Here is an 18062-nt window from a genome sequence, read left to right on the forward strand (position 1 = left end):
TCTGGTTTTAGAGCCTTCAGGATATCCTCCTTGAACATATAACAATTTTTTCTTTGTGATCACCACAATGCAAAAGCGTACTTTCAAAGCAAGGGATGTTGGCTTGTTCATTCCATTTCTTTATTTTAGCAAGTGGATCATATGGAAACACACTAAGTAGAATAATGCAACCAGAAGATCTGATTGCATTAGGAGGGGAAGCATAGACCCATGTTACCCAGGCAATCCATCTTTCTCCATGACAAAGCATAGATATAACCACAGAGATTAGGAATGAAAGAGATCTGTCATCGCACACACTACAGTCAGTCCTTTTGCCAAGGCATGAGCTTTCTTACAATGCATCTTTAGCAATTTTTTCCATTTAAATATAAAATCTCTAGAAAGATGGAATTTACATCATCATGGATTACATTATGAAAATATTTAAAATAAGGAGATAGAGAAGGGCATAACAGATTTTAAGATTTTCTCTCCACCCCCTTACCCCCCAAAAATTATTTTGGGCAAAAAGCCACGGAGCTAATCACTTAGTTGGCATCTTTTTTTTTAATCTTATCAGTGAAAGTCTTTAAAATCTCCCCTTCTGGAAGAAGTGCTCCGATTCATATAGATGGCAGTATTATGGGAGCAAACTGATTAGTGGTCACATTGCTAGCAATTAGCATTTTAGAGGCAGTTTCGCTGCAAAGGAATTTGCTTTTGAGATTCAGGAACTGAATAATAGGTGGCAAGTTGGTGCGCTCCTGAGCTATATTTTATCTTTTATGTGATGCAGAATAATCACCGTATAAAAATGTTTATTGGTTCTCAGAGCAGTATTAATGCAACTCGCTACCATAAAATGCTGAGACATACAACTCCTCTGTATTTACGCTTCCCTTGCTTTCTGACACACTGCATAGTGCTTTCCTTCTCCCTTCTTAAAATAAACCAAGCAGGCAATTTGGCATCACCTGCACCAACACAAGTCTCAATTCAAACACTCGGGGGCACCCCTGTTTCTGGCTACAGCCTCTTGGTTTCAAAGGTATTTCTGAAGAGAAACAGATAATCAGGCTTTTAACCGTATGGTTTGCAGACCTCCTCTCTTCACTGCGGATCTCCCCCAGCCATGGTGCTGCCTGCATCGATGGCCCCTGTGTGGTGCGAGGCTTTTCTCTTTGGAGACGCCCAGGTGCCATCAGACTGAAGAGGAGAGCCTCCTCTCCTTTTTTTGGAGTTTTTTTCCCCCCCTTCTCCCCATCCCCCCAGATACAAAGCAGCAGCTGGGGACACACCAGCTGTAAATCCAGTACCTGACAGGCGTGGCTCTGCGGGCCCACACACCGCCTGAGGGAGCCCCAGCCGCCGCCCACCGGTTAGAACCGGTTCCAGCCCGCCCTGAGGTATGCAGAAGCCCCGCGGCAGAACCCAGCGCCGGCCCAAACGGCACCGCCAGGGCAGCGGCCTCGGGCTGAGGCGAGGGCGGGAACGCAGCCGCCGCGAGGGGGGCCGCAAGGAAACCGCTGCCGGCACCGCCTCAACCTCCCAGGTCTCCCTGAAAATAACAGCAGTTAAGGCCAGGTTGGGGGCTCCCCCAGACTTCCCCCAACACCTGTATTAGCGGTCAGAGTTTTGTGTTGATTGGCAACAGATTAATTCAAGTGAAATTCCCCTGCTTTGGTCTGATTTACCCTCGACACCATAGCCATATGCAAACAACATCCAGTCTAAAGGATTTCATCTCGTCTCCTCAACAGGAGGCAGGACCTTGTGTCTTCCCAGTCTCCTTGTGGCAAGATCAGAAGTCAAAGGGCTTTATTTCAACTGGCCATTGTGCAGGGCACAAAGAAAAATAGGAGATCGTCGCACCTTACCTTGTACAAGCCTGTACAAGTGTGAACTATGCTGCTCAGCAGAAATGCCTACAGAACATCGCTGTTTTACTGTATTTGTTAACATGAGGCTTCTAGGTGTAATGAAATTACAGCTAAGATTCATTATTCCCCCAAAACAACAAAAAATTCCAAAAGGAGCTTGAAATGAAAAGAGATTAAAAAAAAAAAATCATCTCCCTATCCAGGCAGGAAATAGAGAAACAGAAATTAAGCGACTTACCCAAAGTTAAACGACACGAGTACAAATTGAAACCAAATATTCCAGTGTTTAATACTGTAAATAAGTACATAGAGAAAACAATAGCCTTGTATTTAACAACTTCAATGAAGGCAAAAGAATGAGGACCTACACAAGTTACACACTTGCTGCAAAGAAAGATGACGATAATATCTTTGCACATCTCTGTATAAAATCCATTTTCTGTAATGAAAGGATTTCATCTTACTTATCCGTTCCAGTTAGTCAGACAGGCAGTCTGAAAGATGTCTTTGCTTACATTGATATTCCTCTAAAGAACAGAAAAAATCTGACATTTTAACAGGGATGAGCAAAACAATATTATTAATTCGGGTTACAGCCCACACTAGCCAAGTCTTTATTGGAAGTATCACAAGGCATTACGTGGTAAACAGTGGTGATATTTTCACAATATTTGCCAGCAGCCATCAAGTTTTTCATTTTACAAAGTTAATATCCAGTTGCTCTTTTTTGTCATAACTCTGAAAACCTTAAAACCAGCTTTAGACCAATATAGACAAACACAAAAGGCCAAGAATAGCTCTCTAGTCATTGAGCAACTTCTCTATTTGAATTATCAATAAACTTGTTACTTCCATCACTAGTTTAGCATAATTTTTTTCCCATTTCCTCTATGTATTGGGGAAAAGAAAGAAAAGGACATCAAAGAGCTATAGAAAAGTTAAAATGGAAGAAGATAAATAAGAGATGTTAAAATTACTGCCTGCTAATAAGGTATCTCCACAGAATACAAGAACAGGAGATCCAATTTAGCAACAAAGCATGCAAGATGAGCTAACATACACCAAGGAACATGTAAAGCACGTGTGGTTGAACTATGTACTTTCAAGGATCCCAGCTCTCTGAACAGTGATTCTCCTACACTAGACTATCTTCATGCTAACTGTAGTCTCTACCTTTAAGCATGTCTTTTCTAGATAGAGACAACAAATCCAGTAGACGAACACAAACTTCTTCCTACAAACTGGGGAGGAAAAAAAGAAAAAAATAAAATCACAGTGTTTGTGAAATTACTTATACACAAAAAATATGAACGTTTGAGCTACAGCAACATTTGAATGTTGTTTCCATTTCTTGCTTTTTTCCTTTAACAACTCCAATTAACACCTCCAGACAGCCTGTCAGCAGAACTATGTTGCCTACTCATTATAATTCTACATAAAGGTCAAGTAATAAAGCAGCAGTGGGCTTTTTATCTTTTTAAGGAGAAAATACTGCATTTATATTTTTGAACCACTGCCACAGAGTATCCAATTGTCAGACATTTTCTTCTCCTTCTGTCCTTCACACAAAACAACGTGAAGGAGCCAAAAAGCTGTAATAACTACGCAGATAGGGAATCCCCAGCAGGACTGGAGATAGAACTGCTGTGTAGGATCATTCCCGTATTTCTGTGCCTCAGGGGCAGGTGTAATGTGACCCGAGCACATCTGGAAATCCCTAACAAATGTAAAAGCACAGGGGTACTTTGCAGCCTGTACACAATAGATTTACACCAGAGATCACGTTGTGTCTGGGGAACAGCTTGGAGCAGAAAGTGCAAAGCCTACTTCAAGTCACGGTGCTGCACTCAGTCTTTTTGTCAAGAGCACTCTTGAGCCTCTGGCCGCAGAGCTCCAGAAAGCCAAGCGAAAAAAGTTCAAATGGTATTATCTGATGTAATGGCACAGTTTTTGTGGGGTTTTGTAGTTTGGTTTTTTTTGGGGGGGGTGGGGGTATTTGTTTTTTTGTTTTGGGGGTTTGGTTTTTGGTTTGGTTTTTTTTGTTTTTGTTTTCTTTTTGTTTCCCTCCTGTACCCCCCCAACCATTCATAGGCTGAAGTTTTAGTATGGAAGGGCCAATGAGGAGAGCACAGGCAACAAAACAATAGAGAAAGACAGAAGGAGAGAAGCACTGTTTGTTGGCAAGTAAAGTTTGGAAGTTGATGGATGTACATGTGAAGAGCTATGCTGCACCTGAGAGCTTATAACGTTACTAATCCTGACAGAACAAAACTGGCTGCCCTTTTCCAGAAATGTGTCCATCAGTGAAAAGTTTGCATCACTAAGGATTTAGTGAAAATGGGAAAGAAAGAGCTTCAGGGTTTGCCACTTACACTTAGTACAAGGGCAAAAATATTAGTGTAGAGTAAAGAGGGCTTTGCGCTAGGCCTTTTGTTTTTTTCTTTTGTTTAAAATCCAGCTATGCTGTAGAGTCAACACAACATCCTCCATCAGCTTATAACAATATTGAGTAATATACATCATAACTCTGTGTTACTCATTACCATTCCTACAAATATCGTAGCTAAGTAGGGGCCTGCGTAGTTTGTTTTTAAAAGTGACTATCTACATGTCACAGTACTTTTACTTAGTAAAGCCCCAAATTTGGAAGGTATACAAGTTATGGTCTACATCATCTTTCTCATTAGTAACTCCCAGATACATAGCAAGTTGCTGGAGTCCAGTAACTTGACGTCTATCAGCTGAACTACAGTAGCTGACTGTGCTCCTCAGCTGATGTTTGGTAACCTATTATGCAGAGGAACTGGCACGCAAGTTTTGAGTACACAGTGAACTACCTCACAGTCTGTTCTGGGACAGCTGTATTATTTGTTCTCATGATTTTCTAAAAAGTGATATTGAAAGAAGAGAAAAATTATCTTTTAAACAGTACCAGTCTCACCACAGAAGAGGGCTAATGTTTTGATAAGTATTTCTCATTTTTATCATGGGTTTTTAATAGTTTGTGATGGCACAAATAGAGACACATACACCAGAATTAGTTGGAAGTAAAGGTCCTAGAGCCAAGCTTTTGCTATTAGCAGCCAAATTCAATGAATTCCTAATCATTAGGCTTACGAGTGCTCAGATTCCAGACTTTATTTTTCCTCCCCACAGGAAAACATAACTGTGACCTTGGTTTTTTATCCACAATTTTGGCTTGAGCCTTACAGTTATTTATGACTATGCCACAGATCTTGCTCATTAATACTTCACTGAAAGTCAAACAGGAAGATACACATTAGATTCACATTTGGAAAGCGCTGTTCACTCCCTTCCAATGCAAGCCTGTGCACTACTAACCCTCCAGGCATATGAGACTGGTAAGACCAAGGAAATCTTTAAGTGTGAAAGTTCTCCATAAACTTCCATTCCCATTCCCAGAAATCTGGTGTTGACCATTTCAGGTGCATCAAAACTTAGCAGAGGTCACAGAGCTGATTCATTGCCCTGAAAACTTCAGTCTTCAGGCTTGTTTCTGCTGTTACCTGTGAAATGTGGGCTGTGGAGCAGACAAATTTCCCATTTGCAAGAACAGGACAAGAGTAGCCAAGTGAACTCCAAATCTCTCTAGAGAGCTCATTTTGCTATTAAAATACCAGCGTTTTTTCATCTACTACCTCTACAGAGAGTACTTAATGTTTAAGAGTTTCATACATCTCCATTTTTCATGATCAGCCTCAGAAAACTCTGCTCATCTCCAAATACTCATCACCTCCCAATATTGCCAATGCAACCGCAGCCAACAACTGGCCTCAGCAAGAAAACAGACATGTCCCTAACCCCTCACGGGGACAGAGTGTATATTCCACCTGCAAATATCTTTCATTATCTTGACGGTGCCTAAGCCTAGAGATACTATCAACAATCCAGCATTTACATCAGCTGGATCCAAAGAACTGCCTGTGCCAATTACACTTATGTTATACCAGTAAATACTTGAGGGCCAGGCATGCCAAATAACTTGCTAGATATTGCCAATGCCCGTCTACTGATGTGCCAATGCCTTGGCATCCAAGAGGAGGAAGTGTCTGCCATCTGAGCAGTCAGGGAGACAGCCTGCCCCACCAGCAGTAGAGACTACACACGTGTTTTTCTTTAGATATGCGTTATCTGGACAAGACTCAGCACAGAGGTTTCAGAGGAACAGCCCAAGACCTCTCTCAGTCAGTGCTCAGGTAAAAGAAAAGGATTCTTGAAGCGACAGACCATCTACGTGGAAATGGCCTCAAGTTGTGCCAAGAGAGGTTTAGATTGGATATTAGGAAAAAAATCTTCACCAAAAGAGTAGTTAAGTACTGGAATAGGGCTGCCCAGGGAAGTGGTTGAGTCACCATCCCTGGAAGTATTTAAAAGACGTGTAGATTAAAACACGTGGCGCTTAGGGACATGGTTTAGTGGTGGACTTGGCAGTGTTAGGTTTATGGTTGGATTCGATGATCTTAAGGGTCTTTTCCAACTTAATGATTCTACATTCATTACCATGACTTGAATGTCATGTAGGTAACTTGAAGCTTGTTACATGGGCCAGCTTTGGTAGCTACTGTCGATACAGACCTCAGCAAAAAACTGTCCCCAAAAGCAGAATCAATACTTGTACAGCAGTCCCAAACATTGAAATGTTTTTGGTGTGGGGTTTTTTTTTTATTTAAAGATGGAGAGCTATGACCAGCAACATGTACATGCAAGGAAAAAAGTGACATCCTTAAATTTGAAGAAAAGATTTAAACTACTGCAGTGGTAAATGTAAATCAGTTCTGAGACCCAGCCACCTAATTGTCCATTAAGATATCAAAAAACAGATTCTTCTTTTAATTTAATAGTCTTCTAAAAGAGAACCCAAGAAAATGCTAAGCATTACTTATGGTGGAACTACAGGACAGAGCTTTCGAGTCATGACTCATCCAATAAAAGTGAAAGCAGTTCATAAGCAGATTCTGAAAAGTTTCAAAGAACAAGATGAATTTACCTTTAAAAAAAACATTTCAGTAAGAAGGGAAAAAAAAAAATCGGTTACAGGAAACACAGGGCAGTGGTTACAGCTGGAGAATGAAAAATAAGGAAATTGTCCTGCTTTCCACAACAAGGTTTGTGACCACCTTCCTCCCAGCTACAGAGCTAGTTATTTAACCTCTCCATATTCTGATTCTCCACAGTGTATCACATTCTTCTACTCTCTTCAGTGCAGTGACAGATTATGCTTGCAATAATGTTGGGGGTGGGGCTTTTTTGTTTATTTACAGTCCTTGAACCTCAAGTTGATTTTAAAATATCTGCCCAAATCTAGTTCTAAGAATTGAAGATTTCGTACATGTGGGAGTAGAATGCCCAGTGCACAAAAAAGGTTTTTTTTTAAAAAAAAAAGTGAAATGGTTGACCACTGACAGGAGATGACTAAGAGGGGAATTCAATAGGGAATAAACATGGAAAAATAGGTCAGGAACCTTAATGTCCTAGAACCCCTAGAAGATTAGAAGGATAAAACAGAGCCAAGTCAAAACTCAGAAGGGAAATAATTTTTCGTAAAACATGTGCCACCTATTCCCACAAAGTCACTGTGACTCAGAAGCTGGTATCACATAATCACAGGATGGTTGAGGTTGAAGGGACCTCATTAAACTTCAAACAGGAACATTCTTATAAGTAATACAAACTACCAAAGTTACAATTAATTAAAACGATTTTTCAATCAAGTCTCACACCTCAAGACAGTTGCTACCTGTATTGCATCCCCCTCTTAAGATGTCATTGAACGTCTGGCTTCTGATTTTAACTCAAGACCAACCTTTTCCAGGATATCATGGAACTGAACAGAAGAACTAGATGAGGCCAGGAGGAGTCAATGAGAAGGACAGACTTATTAAAGCACCCAACAGCCCTGTCATTGACTTCAGTGGTGAAAATAAGCCAAAAACGTATTGTACATTTAGGAATTAAGATTGACTGGGACCTTTCTAAAATTACATATACAAAATACCAACTTCTGCAAATAATTATCAAGTCATATAGCTATAAAAGTCAAGAAAAGATATTTTACTACCTGCTCATCTTACTTATTTATGGAATAGAGCCAATATTAGTCAGCACAAGTAGCTGCTTGCAAGCAAGAAGGCTTCAATCAGTAAGGAAGGGAGGTAATTAAAATGAGGGAAATCCAAAACACAGTTATACCTACCAATCATGTCATCTAAATTGTACTATTTTATTCATTAAAAATATGAAGATGCCATATTTTATGCAAGTTCTTGATTACCTTTCTGCCGAGGGAGCATGTAATTTACAAGAAAGAGGACTTAAGGCTTTAAGTGCCTCTGACTTAATTCAGCATGCTGTATTGATGGTCCCATTTAGATGATTCCATTTTAGGCCCCTCTAACGCATTAAAGGCATGACTTAGTCACATCCATTTGGCTAATGATCCCCTACTGCTCTAAAGTAAATGACAGCTATTTACAGTAAATTATTCAATTAGATAGAGGAAGTGCAGTATTCATTTTATATTGTTTGACACGGCAAAACAGAAGTGTGCAAGAAGGCAGGTGGGGCATTTTAATCTTTCAGAATCAATTGTTTAATCCACAGCAAGAGAATAAATATACTCCACTATCCTTGTCAGCATCAGATTTTTATTGTAAACATTCGAAGAGAGACTGAAGTGTTGCAACTCCAGATAATATGATTCTGCCCACTTCAGAAGTAAGTCATGATACAAGGCAAGGAATGTTAGTAACCAGCATCTTATAGAACCGCTTTATTTTAAGCACAATTTCAAGTAGCACAAAGCGACTTTTTTTTTTTTAAACACATGCTAGCAGGAGACCAAATTTCCATTTTAAAAAAAAAAAAATTAGGCATGAGCGATTCTGAATCCCATTTATTTCTAATGGGATTTATACTACTAAGTGCCTACCTCACTTTCAGAAACAGGACTGAAACTCCCAAGATATTTGGATAGTGGGGTATTTTTAATTCATGAAATCCCAGGAAAGGACAGCTCAGCTACCCTCACAAATTAAGAGAGGGATTCAGAAAAAATAATCAAATAAAGGACAAGATAGGGATGTGCACGTTGGGGCTAAAACACAGCCTAGAAGAAGGGAGAATGATCACACTGCAATAACTCAAGAATAGTCTTAGATTCAAAGACATTTTCATACATTCTTCTATTCTTTCCAGGCGCTGAAGGGTGTGCTTTCATGCATGAGCGCATGCCCATGTTACAATCCCCTCTGTATACATGCTAGTGTGGCCACCACATCTGGAAAAAGGCAGAAGCCATGACTTTGATGTCCCCTGTCAAACCCCTGCCTCATAAAAGAGAAAATAAAGAAGTTCTTATTATGGGTACGAACACAAGGTCCAAGGTGCAGGTAAGGCTACTATGCATCCTGAGCCTGCCCGTGGCCATGCTTTGCATGGTTCTCAGGCCTCCTAGCATTTAATACAGAGGGGAAGAAGGAAGAGGCAATTTGTCTGAGCCCTCCCAACTAGCGCTGATTTTGGAGAATTTCTCTCTTCTGCAAGCCCAGAGTGCCTCAGAACAAGTGCCGAGCACCCCAAATAGAAGAACATTTTCCTCTGACTAACCTGCCAACGCATTTAATTTTCTGCAGGCAGAGGGCCAAGTTCAGCAAGCACAGCTCCCGCTAAGTTTAATGGGAGTTGCACTTGTCCATGCCAGCAAGTGAAGTTTGCTGGGGGACTGCAAGCAACACAGTACAGAAAATACAACTGTAGCCAGCATCTGTATTGAAAGGCTATGGAATGGACTACTCTTTTTTCCTTACTGTTTCAGTTCTTCTAAAGCTGCTGGCAAAATGAAACCCTTCCTACTCTTAGTATGTACTCACTTCTTCCAGGAGCAAGGATTCCAGACTGGCTGTTTGTAATGATGAATTTAGTCAAAAGACCAGCTAATTGCAACTAGGCTTTTAAGAATTTAACTGTCATTTGGTGCCTATATACCCAAAAGTGCTGGCCAGATTGTTCAGAAAACTCCCTACATACATGGCTCCTGAATTCCTAAGGAAGGTCTGCTTTTCAATGGCTCCAGAGCTTATTTTCTGCAATTTGATACTTACTTATTTTGCTTATTTAGCTTATTTTGCTAGCTACCTTCCCCCTCTTGTGAAGGTTTTGTCTTATTTTAATTTCTAGCTCTAGCAGAACCAAATATATTAAGCAAATTTTAGTCCAGATTCTCAGTGGCTCTAAGCTGTGGGTGTTATGCCAATTTTTACTAGGCAAAGATTACTCCATTATTATTTGCAGAAACTCAAAAATCCCCTCCCTTTGAAATACCTTTTAGAAGCTATAATAATAGAAGTAATAATAATAACAAATTCTAGACCTTCACAAGCAATACTCTGGTCTTTCAGTCTCTAGTGGCTATCTCTGCTTGACCTACACCTTTTCACACAATGTCTTCCCTGTTCGCCTCCTGCTCTCAGACTAAACATACTTATATCTGCTGACATTCCCTCTGGTGCACAAGGAAGCGGCTTGGACTTACATTCTTTAAACATTCAATAATCCTCTGAAACCTTCCACAGTTATTTTCTGCTGAAAAATTACCTGCCTGAAAGGCACTGAGTTAAACCAGATTGCAAGCCAATTCTTCATCTAGTAAGAAATTAAGAACAGTGAAAACACTTAGCATGGCACTTGAAATCACCCAGGAAGCCCAAACTATAAAAAAAAAACCATCACAGATGGTAAAAAACAAGGATAATGTGAATTGCATCCACATTTTTAATAACTTAATTCACTAAAATAGACTTCTCTACACCAGATAATTAACATTTATATTTTTCTAGTTCTGAAATCCCCCATCCAGACAGCCAAACCGGGAAGTTCAGAGCAACTGAGACATTCAAGGTACATTGCCAATAAAGCTGCTACACATCATATCTACATTGAGCAGTATTAGAAATGAAATATTGAGTCTACAAAATAGTATGCATATTTCTGAACAATTGTTCAGAATAGGCTGCTTGGAGTGGCAAAAGTAAGACGGCACTGAAGTGGAAGAGGCAGGAGGAGTCAATGTTGCACTTCGGTTTTCCCTAAGCTCTTCACAGAGAAGTCCTTCCCTTCCCAGGGCCAGGCTACGATGGGCGCATTAGCAGCCGGTGGGAGCACAGCTCCATGGGCCGCTCACACCAGCAGCGACAGCATGGCCAAGCTGGCCTAAGATTGTGGCTAATACTGTTGCCATGAAAATATAAAAGCAATTATTGGAAGGAATGACTGGACCTAAGATATCATCTCCTTTGAGATGGTACAGACAGGAATGCTGAGGCCCAGGGACTCTCAGCTCCCATGTCCCCATTTACTGCCAACCGCTGCTGTCCCAAGCAAAAGCCCTGTCCCCATTGTGCACAAGTTTCTCCAAAACAAGGACATTAAGTGCTCCAAATGGACTTGATTTACAAGTAATATTTACAAAGCACCTGAACGTCCCTTGCTGAGGGGCAGACCACAGTAAATGATACCAAAATACAGTACAACTTCCTTCCACCTTATGCAGGTGCACTGCATTTTCATTCATATTACAATTAACAGACATTACGGGTCAGGCACGCACGGGTCAGCTAGAAAATGGCACAATGATTAGTTAGCCCAACCCTGCTCACATAACATCAAGCTTTGCTTGGTTTTGTTTTGAGGCCGTTTTTCCTCAAAACCCTTGACATTGTTTTCTAGCTATGGTAATAGTTAAATAAAAGAGCAGGCAACATTTCCATAGAGATATGGAGTATGCCACCCTATAATGGCCCCTCTCCCTAATTTCATAATTCACACATGTATAGATTAAAAAAAAGTATACACAGAGTATTTTTAATAGAACTGAGCACAAAGTAGAACAATTCCCCGAGGCTTTCCAGGTCTCCCACATGTCAGCAGCTGTTTTATACATCTCTGTAGAAGTCCAGCAATTTTTTTTTACATTTTCTTTCTCAGCAGCCAGAGGTCACCTTCTTCTCACGAGTCCTATGAATGCTCTCCTAAGTCATATATTTAGGAGCTAGAAATGAGAGGAGATAAGCAAGAGCATTCAAAACCACAAAGGATGTAAGAAAATAGATACAAAAAAAACATCTGCCCTAGGGAGGCACTTGCGTTGAAAAGGACTATGACCTGGTCTGGAAAATAAGCAAAGAAGATGCACCATGAAAAAGTCTCATTGCATCCTACGCTTCTAGCTTAGCACATCCGTCTGTGTTGGAGACAGTAAGTCCCTGGCATGGGGCAATGCTCAGCAATGATAAGAGCACATATCAGGCACAATACGCTGCGTTATATTTTACTCCTGCATCCTTCAACCAGACAATCCATGTTGGCTACATTTTTCTTTTGTAAATCAACATATTTGGCTCTTTTAAAATTCCTCTTACTATTCCTTCATTTAATGGTTTCTCCAGAAGTGCTTAAAATCGAGGACATTTTGAGAACTAATTTACAAAATCTGGCATGTAAAGACTCAAATTCCTATAAATAGATGAATATCCCATTTTCTGGAATTCTAATCAGCTTCTGCTTTTTATTTCATCCCTATTAGATGGCAATCTCCGGAGCATTTTTATGACTGTGGAATATTCATACCTGCTTTTTCCTTTAAAGGAAACCCATTGATTGACTGATTTTGTAACTCGCATCAAAATGCAGATCCCAGGAGAAAAAAAAATAAAGTGGATATAGAAGTACTAAAGTCTATACCTTATAAGGTAGAAGGATAACAGAATTTCAATGGCAAATCTCTTTCTACTTGAGAGATGAGTGTAAAGCTCTGCACCTCACTGACTGTACACTGGTGTCTAACAGTGCTGCACAGCATGGCCATATTCTAACATTTCTAGAGAAATCCAGCTCCAACTTCTTATCTACTTCATGTTCATGGATGATCTACATTTTGTCAGGATGAGAAGCAATACCATGTTTATGTTAAATGCTACCGTAACTCAGGGCTAGCAGGAAGGTCTCTTTGCTGGTTAGCATGGGCACTTTGAGAAAGCAGGGAGGCTGGAGCTCTGCGCGTAACAACACTCCTCGGTCTCCTGGTTTGTCTCCCAACTCTGCTGCCAGCAATTGCTCCTCTGACCTCTCCCAGCTATCAAACCCCCTCACCAGCGCTGCAATGGGACCGGCAAGAGCAGCGTCCAGCTTGTGTCTGCCCAGACACCACAGCAGCTGCGTCAGGGAGCTGAGAATACAGAGTCACCGCTGAAGGCAGCACTGGGAGCCCCGTCCCACCCACGGGAACAACAGTTGTCAATGCCTACACCCACCTTTTCAGTTATGAGTCCATGAAAACGTGAAATCAAACCAGACTTTCATTTGTTCATAGCCATGTTCCTGCAAGCACCTTATATAGAAAGCACGAGGGGAAAAGCTGCCACACTACACACACCTAAAGTAATCTTAGTTCGGCTGTGCTTTGGCAAAAAGCCTAGGCAGATTTTTCCCTTTAGCTAGCAAACAGATCCCATTTCCCTTTTTCCAGGGCCCACATCCGTATATTCAACTATAGTTTTGGTATCAGCATTTATAGCTTTCATATGGTTACCATTTCTAAGGAAACCACTTCCTCAGTATAGACACAGTTAGTATATTTTCTTATTTTCATGTTATTCTGGATTTGGCAGAATACTTGTACAGTGTGGGAGAGGGGGAAGGAGAGACCACAAGAAATAGGAGAGACCGATAGAAATCAGACCTAGAAAAATCAAAGGTAAGTGTGTTTCTTAAGACACAATAGATCAAATATGCAAAAATCACTAAGAAATTATCTTTTAAGCTCACTTTCTGCCTTTCTTTTCTCAGTATAGCTATCGCAACAGTTCCGATCTTTTCTGGTAGGATTTCATGTAAATGTGAAAGCATTATCTGTAGAGGGAGTAAAGTAGCCAGATTACCATCTTCACTACCAATATTTGCCTAGGTGCATCTAGCTCTGCTTTCCTGGAGAGCACAGTGCGCTGGAGATAACAGCAACTTTGCTCACCTGCACTGTCTTGGATATGACACAACCATCACAGTGTCAGTAGAAAACTCCAAGCATTTATGTAAGTGCAATCTCTAGCACATCTACACCTTGATGTAGTACATCATGGTGCCTAGCTAACAGAAGCAGCAAAGGCAACTAAAGTCTTCAGCACAGGTTGGGTATTCTCCTACCTTCATTTCTTCCTATTCTAAACAGCGAACTCCCTTGCATTTGGGCTGAAAAGGCATGTTTAAATCCTATACGCAGTGTATGCTTGACAGTATCGTTCCTTTATATGAAGAAAGTTCTGCAAATTACATCTGCAAATTACTCAGAACCTGATCTTTGAGAACAAGTTGACCTAGCTTTAATCCTTCCTGTGCTTGCTTTTTTGAATAGGTTTGCTTTCCCAACTGCAAATGCCTGAGAAAGTATAGAACACAGCCAGCCCTCAAAGATTGCTCCCTACAATATTTTCTAATGGTTTCTTTCTGATAAGAGCAATGTCCTTGCATATATATTTTCTACCTGTTTAATCTGGTCATTGGGACTCCAACTGTCTTCTGAAGACAGCTAATGATCAACAGGCCATTTGATTCCAGTGAAGAAGTTTTCAAATATTTTTCTCTTCTCCAAATGAAAGTAGATCTCATGAAGCAGATCTTGAAGAACAAAATCTCTCAAGGAATCAAATGAGATTCAAGGGATCAGATTTTCAAACAGAGAAAACATAGCAAAAAGAATCAGAAATCTTTTCTAAATTTGATGAACACTGATTTTCCGGGTCAAATATATGGCTTCCAGGATAACACAAAGCACATATCTGACATATGAATTGGAAAATTACTCTTCTGAAGCAAAATATAATGTTGTAATATAGATTCATTAGGAACATAACCTACAGTGAATCAACAGCTTCTGTTTTACTGGAGGACAGCATGGATGCCAACAAGAGATGGCAATCATGGAGCAGTGCCAGGTTCCACTAGCTGAAAACACGGCTCACTACCCTTGTCATAGAGAGCTAGAATCTAAGAATACAATGCTATGTCCCAGGTTTATTAATGTGCATTTCCAGCTATTGTACTTTCTCTGATATTTTTATACTCTGTCCTGAAGTAGGCATAACTAGAATTCAGCATATGCAACACAACGAACCATCCCTGGGGAAATGCAGCATCTCTGGGTACACAGTGAACTACACAGTAAACTCAGTTTACTCCTTTCTCCCCGTACACTGGTCTTATCTTCAGCCAGTATAGGCTTATAGGGCCAGTAAGTGGAAATGAAAAGCTGCTTTTCTGTAGGATCAGAGCACAGGCTGAAACTGTGTAATTTAGAAAGTCCTTTTCAGGATATATAATTTAAATTTTGTAAACATTAAGAATTTACCGGCATCAAGCCAGTTAAAAAAATCATTTGTGTTGTCACTATTAACCGGGGTATATGAAGAATAATTTTTAAGTCAAAAGAATTTGAAGAGATGGCACATAAAGCAGAAAAATATTTAGCTGCTCTTCTGAAAGTTTTGCAACGTTATTCACAATTTTTAGGAACTATTTACTGTGAGCTACAAAGAACTTTGATTACACAAAACATCCAAGTAATAAATCAATTAACATTTCATGATTAGTAAAACACCATCTTAATTACTACCATAATTAAAATAATCTGACTTAAAGAAAACAAAACCCAGATATCCTTATCACTATGAATGAAGGCAAAGTTCATTTCCAGTCAAAGACTGAGATTTTGGTTCTGGTGTTCACCTCATCTTGTAACAGTTACAAGCATGTTTAAGTCCATGAAATCTAAAAGTAATCAGATGACCCAAAAAGTTAATAAGAAGAAATCCTTCCCCTTAAAAGCATAAACTGTTCCTTCGGATTATGTGACACAAAAATGCTCACATTGAGGCTTAAAAGTTGCTTTCAAAACTATGAATCAAGAACAACGAAGAAAGCCAGCATACTAGCGTAATATAAATGTAAAGTTCAATTTGTTTTTCACAGCATAGTAGCAGAGCTTAGTACTTAGACATGGCATTTACTTTTCTGTCTTTTAATCTGTCTTAATAGACAAGCAGACATTTATCCTACAAGCCGCTTTTTCAAGCTATCTGTAGGACTGTTGAGTGCATTTCTGCCTGCTGCAGGCTTGCAGAGTGGAGAGCAGGAGAGTAGTAAATGCTTTAGCCTTGCATGGGCACATCGCATCTCCATACTGCGTTGGGTGCAGACATACTTCTCTAAAAGAAAAACAAAAATCTACATATTGCCCAAGAGATTGCTACATTTCCACATGCTCCCTCTTCAGTAACCTGTACAAAGGCAAACTAGCAGAGCTAAGGTCAAAGAATTGCTCCAAGAGACATTTACCATCATGGAAGTCATAGGCTTACCAGGAAGGGGGTGAAGGGTGCATGGCTCTACTTATTTTACAGTACTTGTGAACATCAGCCTACCTACTAGTTTGGATACCACTGGAATATCAGATATTATTAAACCGAAGTCTTGGCCAGCAGTTGACGTAATGCTGAAAGTAAACTCAATTCCTTTTGCTTCCGCTGAAGCAAGGAATGAAAGCTGAGATCATGTTTCGTTACCAAAATGGAATTTTTAGAAGAGAAATGAAGGGGCTAGTTCAGCCCTTTCGAAAAATCTACACAACCTCAAAATAATAGTCAGGTCTGTGATGTGATTAAGGCAACTAGTATCACATTTTGGGGGCTGACTTATTGGGTATGCTTTTGGAATTACAAGTTTACATCCGTCTAATTGGAGAAACAGCAGTAATGGTGCTCATTTCCAGAAGATCAGCATTTAACTGTTAAAAATATTTTTTTTAATTAAATAAAATTGTTTCTGAATTCATATCCCCTTTGGTTTCTTCCTTGGCCCAGTTTTCAGTACTGGGAACTGCTGAAGTCCATCTGTCTCAGACAGACTCATTAGCTGGGAAGACAGAGTACCTAAAGCTGGAACAACATCCCTCTGCCTGAATAGTTTCCCTCTGCACTGAAAAACTGCTGCATTCTCCCTCCCTTCAAGCCAAAGACGACCCTCAATCAATGTGTAAAAATCTATTTTAGAAGAACAACAGGAAGCCTGCAAGCTACGACAGCACAAACTGGGCAAGTACAGTCCAGCTCCTGCTGCCTGAATCGTGGCAGCTCTCCCAGCCTTGGTTCAACTTTCTTCTCGTCAGCCAGAAGGAACATACGTTGTTCTAAGCTGAAAAGTCATTTGATGGTTATTAGCATTTAATTCAGCTAGTTTATGCTAACAACTAACACCTTTTGAAAAATTCATTGCATGCAGTATTTGCCATCCAGCCTCCCAATTCCTTCTTCAATAACATATAAAAACAGCACGAAGAAACTTTACAGAAGAGAAAGGTATCATCACCGAAGAGACACAGAGGGGCGTGTAACGCAATCATGAAACATAAGCAGAATCGAGCTCAACAGCACTCATTTTCTGGTATAACTAATACATCTTTTATGATGGTTTGCTGTTAGCTGTGAGTTCTTACCCAAACACATTTTGTTTCAATGGAAAAGCATAAGCTCAGCTGTTGCTAGATGTGCTTTATCTTTGGCTTCATGCTAAGTGCAAATATACCTCTCAAGCTCACCTCTTTTTTGCAGGCCAGAATATAAATAATTTCTTCTCTGCGATGACTTATTTGACAAGTTTGCAATTCTCTCTATGGACAGCCTCAAAGCTCTGCAAGCGGAGTATTTTCTGTTGGTTTTAGTTTTGTGGATTTTGATAGGTTTAGTGTTTTTTTTTTTTCCAAACTCTTTAAACATGTTTGCATAGCTAATAGCAAGAGAATGTAGATTCTTAAATATTATAAAAAACAGTAAACTCTTTCAAGCACAAAAAGAAGCAAGAACAATGAAAAGGGAAATAGCATACCTATGTTATATAACATAAGGAAAAGCTGCAAATCCAAAGAAATTCTTGCTTTAACTTACACTGCTTAATGTGCAAAGATATCCAGGGTTTCAGTCCTGCCAGGATCCCAATCCAGCAAAGTACTTAAGGATGTTCATGGGAACCAAAATGAAAAACCTCGCATGTTTTAAACCTGACACCTGCTTAAGTGCTTTGCTACATTAGGGCCAGCAACCTCAGCACTTCTAAGCTAAGCTGCTTGTGAATCTTCAC

The sequence above is a fragment of the Calonectris borealis genome, chromosome 14 (genome assembly GCF_964195595.1).
Source record: "Calonectris borealis chromosome 14, bCalBor7.hap1.2, whole genome shotgun sequence".
In the NCBI taxonomy this organism is placed as follows: Eukaryota; Metazoa; Chordata; class Aves; order Procellariiformes; family Procellariidae; genus Calonectris; species Calonectris borealis.